The sequence below is a fragment of the Camelus bactrianus genome, chromosome 14 (genome assembly GCF_048773025.1).
Source record: "Camelus bactrianus isolate YW-2024 breed Bactrian camel chromosome 14, ASM4877302v1, whole genome shotgun sequence".
Lineage (NCBI taxonomy): Eukaryota > Metazoa > Chordata > Mammalia > Artiodactyla > Camelidae > Camelus > Camelus bactrianus.
The window spans coordinates 60,832,045-60,836,934 of record NC_133552.1 but is presented as its reverse complement, the minus strand read 5'-3'; positions in this window follow the sequence as shown (position 1 = coordinate 60,836,934).

The following is a 4,890-nucleotide window of genomic DNA, read 5'->3' as shown; positions in this document are numbered from 1 at the left end:
TTCCCTTCCCTTGTCTTTCCCTTTTCAGTGCCACAAGCCGACAATCTGAACTAACTTCCCAGAACTGTTGTTTCACTGTCACCCATTGGGTGGAGTTTGTGCCAGTTTTAGCTGTACTTCCTCGTAGGACTTTATGATTTTATGATTGTGTCTGATAGCTTCTCTTCTTGGCCAAATTCCCCTTCACACAATCCTTGGCCTCCTTGTCTCCATGCCCTCTTGTGCCTTTGAGTTCACATAGTCAAGGAAGAGGAGATTTGGAAATATCAGGGCTTTGCTACCAGGCTGGGGAAACTGGTTCTGGGGGAAACTGGTTCTGAAGGAAACTTGCTGTGGTAAGAAACAGGCTTTACAGAAACTGCGACTGACATAGGAATGTGTGTCACAGGCACGTTTTGGGGCAAGGTCCAACCCTCTTTGTCCATGGGCAGGTACCCTGGTGAGGTCACTCTTCATACAGGCAAAGCTTACAGGCAACAGATTTCTAGGGGCTGATGATGTCACTGGGGCAGAACATCAGGACTTGCCATGACCCCTTACTTACTTCCTGGGCCCTTTGCAAATGACACCCTACCAAAGGCAACAAGGCCAGAAGCCCCCACTGTATCTTCACTTCTCTTGTCCCTAAAGGACATTATTATTGACATTTGGGCCTGGGTCATTCTTTGCTGGGAGAGGGGGGACTGCTGTGTGCATTGGGAAGTGTTTAAAAGCATCCCTGACATCTCCCCACTAGACAGCAAACATCTTCCTCATTTATGACAACCCAAAGTACCCTCAGACACTGCTACATATCCCTTGGAGCTGGGTTGGGGAGGCAACCACCCCTGATTGAGAACCGCAGGTGTAAAGGCCATCCTGTGCTTTCAGAGTCATGGGGAAGAGGTCCGGAGGGAAAGCAGCTGGCACTAGTTGCCACTGATTTCAGGCAGATGCCGAGAGAGAGAGGGAGGTTGGAGAGAGGGGAGTGTTGGAGAAAGCGGAATATCCTGAACCCGAGGGCTCAGATGATCCCGGGTCGCTGCCTCTCAGAAACCTGTTTATTCAGCAAATCGTTAAATACGCTAAGTGCAGAAATATGCCCTTTTAAGGATTCTGGCCAATTTCAGAGACCCCGAAGGCTACCTACATCTATGGGGTTTCCTCACTCTGACTCAAACTAAACAAGATTGTGTGAAATTTTTTCTTTTTGAAGAATAAGACTTTACTTTTTGAAGAACGCTCCAAGCAAAGTTCTCAAAGCCAGAACTCACCAGCGTCTTAGGAAGTAGCATTGCTGTTGCACCAACAACCCTGAGGGGAATCGAAAAGAAAAAAAGCCTCCTCGTAGGCCAGCCCCCAAATCTGAGGCTTTCCTTTTTCATTTTCCTTCTCGTTCTTAGCACAAATGCATGCTTTTCTTACACGTGAAACTCTTCAGGAGATCCAACTTCAGATTCTCAACCCCGCCCTCTAAGCAACATTTATGGGATATGCATACATCTGTTATTCTTTTGGTCTCTGAAGTTTTTTTTTTAATGTAAACAAATGTGCATACATTTGCAGCAGTGAATTCAGCTGTAGCATAGTACTTAGTAGAGGGCATCTAGGAAGCCAGTTTCAGTCTTGATTACCCAGAAGTGTCATCTTTCTACGTAAGGAGGTGGGACTTTAAACCAGAAATGGCCTTAGCAACTAACCAGAGGGCTCACTTCACAGATCCATTAACTGTGACCCAGCTATGTTGACCATTCTGCCAAGGTAACATGAAGAGTAAAGACAGGGCAGTGAAGGATCCCCAGGGGTCCCGATTGCCTGACCAAAGCTGATGGCTTTGCAGCACACCCCCTCCCCCTGCACACCCATAATAGTTTACACAGGGGAAAGACCAATCAGAACGAAACCACGATATTATAAGGAAGCTTGCACGCAGCTGATTTTCACAAAAGGTTTCATTTAGTTTCCCACACCGCAAGGATTAGGGTTCTGGGTCTATGACGTTTTGTAGAAATTGCCCAAGACCACAAGTTAGAAAATACGAATTTAATCTGGTCCCTACCATTTATGAGTACCTAAACCCTAGCTGAATTGCTTAACTTCCCTTATCTTTGGTTTCTTAATTTGAAAAATGTCAATAATAGCTCCTACTAAGTGTATATTAAGAATCTAAAAAACAGTCTATCCTTTGAGCTAGTAATTCTACACTTTGGGAATTTTATCATATAAAAAAAATTCTGGCATGCAGAAATAATATTACGTGCAAAAATGTACTGTCACCCCTTTGTTTATGACTGCGATTTGTGGAGCCTGCCATGTGTTGGGGCTGCTGGCCATCCTAGCTGCTTCATGCAACTGTCCCTAATCTTCATAACAAATCAGAAACGGTTATTGTGTTTATTTTACAAAGGAAAAAACTAAAGGGGCTGGAGAGGAGAAATGCCTCGCCCCAAATCACACAGATGGTTAAGTGATAGAAACTGAAGTCAAACTCACATCTGCCTCTCCACGGCTTGTTTCTTTCTACTATGCCTGATTATTTTTTGTAATGGCAAATATTTGAAAACAAACTAAATAATAAGACAGAAAGTTAGACTAGCTACCAGGGGCTGAAGGCAGAAGGAGGACACTGAGAGTGACTGGTAATGGGCAAGGGGTTTCTTTTAGGATTCAAAAAATGTTCTAGAAGTAGGTAGTGGTGATGGTGACAACCTTGTAAATATACTAACAACCACTGAATTTTATACTTTAAAACAGTGAATTATGAGTTATGTGAATTCTATCTCAATAAATCTGTTATAAAAAAACTTACTGACTTAAAAACTATCTGACGATAAGGGGTGATTTAAAAATGATAGGATGAAATATTTTCAGCCATTAAAATATTGTTTCTTTAAGGATTTAACCACTTTTAATAGAATGCTTAATAGACTCTCTTGTCTATTAGAGCTGGGAGGACACTACAGTAGAAACAAAGGATCTCCATGCCTAGCACACACATGTTGTTGGATGGGACACTGTGCTGAGACTGTACTGGAGATGGTAAATTGTTTTCATTATATTAAGTTTAAGAACCAGAATACAAGATTGCATACAAACTGAACCACAACTTTTGAGTCTTGAATAAATGTACAGGAAAAAAATTTGGGAGAAAAAAACACCATTTTTTGAGTCCCTGGTTTTGGTGTTAGAAGTTTTTTCACTTCATAAAAAAATCTGTCTAAAAGTTTTTTCAGTGAGCATCCATGAATTTTCTATTCAGAAAAAAAAAATTTAAGTGCTTATTTATAAGGCACTGCCTTTCTGTTAATTCTTAAGTAAAACCAGTGAATATAGGATATGTGAAATTGCTTTAAAGATTGTAAGGAAAATTGAAAAAGCAAAGTTTTTCATATGTGTCATAATTGGTTATTATCCAATGAAAGGCCATTACTAGCAAGACAGTAGATTTAGGTGTTACTTACTGATTCTTCAAACACCAAGGCAGGTCGATTGTTCTGAAAGATGCTTTTTCTGTATTAAAGTTTGCTAGCTTACTGGCTTATGCTTACCAAGCACTTACTATTTACCAGATGGCAGTTTTTCACGTGAAGGAGGTTCAGACATTATCCTCTTTTTTCAGACAGAAACAGAAGCTTCTGGTGATTAAGTAACCAGCATAAGGTAACACAGTTAGTGATCTAATGTATAATTTTCAAGAAAAACACCTGTCTGAACAGACCAATTACCATTGAAGAAACAGGAAATAGAGAGCTCTCCTCAAAACTACACCAGTCCAGACTTCACAGGGTAATTCTATCAGGATAAGGATCAGATAATCCCAGTGCTGCTTAACATAGTCCAGACCGTAGAAAAAGAGGCAGACTTCCAAGAAAACAAGTGTTACCTTAATCCCAGTGCTTGATAAAGATTGCATCAACGAAGGAGACTGTAGACCAATTTCACTTGTGCGTAACAATGTAAAAATCTTAAATAAAACATTAGCAACCAGAATCCAATAGCACATTAAAAATAATGCATGATGTGGTTAGATTTTGATGCCAGTTGTTTCTTACGCCACCTGTTAGCTTCTACACTCACTTGATAAAAACACACTGAATTTTTAAAACTGGATTAAATACAGACAGGAAGGAGTAGAAATTATAAGGGTACAATGGGTAAATTTTCACAAATTGAACCTAAGGGTGTAATAGCACTCATGTCAAGAAACAGAACATTATCAGAATCTCGGAACCCCTCTCACACTGTCCAAGAGGACATCAGCAAATAAGCACATGAAAATATATTTACTATCATAACCATTAAAGAGATGCAAATTAAAACCAAAATGAAATACCACTACATACCTATTATAATGGCTGAAATAAAAATGCTAACACCAATTGCCAGGGAGGATGAGAAGCAACTTTGGCAAGAATGCAAAATAATGCAGCTGCTCTGGAAAGCAATTTGCAGCTTCTTATAAAGTCAAACATACAACCCAGAAACCCCACTCCTGGGTATTTATCATATGTTTGCACAAAAACCTGTACATGAATGTTTATACAGCTCTGTTTATAACTGCCCCAAACTGGAGACTATCCAAATGTCCTTGGTGAATGGATAAACCAACTGTGGTACATCCATACAACAGACTACTACTCAGCAGTCAAAAGGGATGAGCTAAGGTTATAGCCACACCTTGGATGATCTCAAAGGCATTATGCTGAGACAAGCTATATACTGAATGATTCCATTTATAAGATATTCTGGAGAAGAAAAAACTGTAGACAGTGAGAACATATCCATGGTTTCTAGGAATGGGGAGGGCAGACTATACACATGGATGGCACTGGGGAGTTTTTGGGGTGATGGAACTGTTCTGTATCCTGATTGTGGTGATGGTTCCGCGAATCTATACACATGTAAAACTGT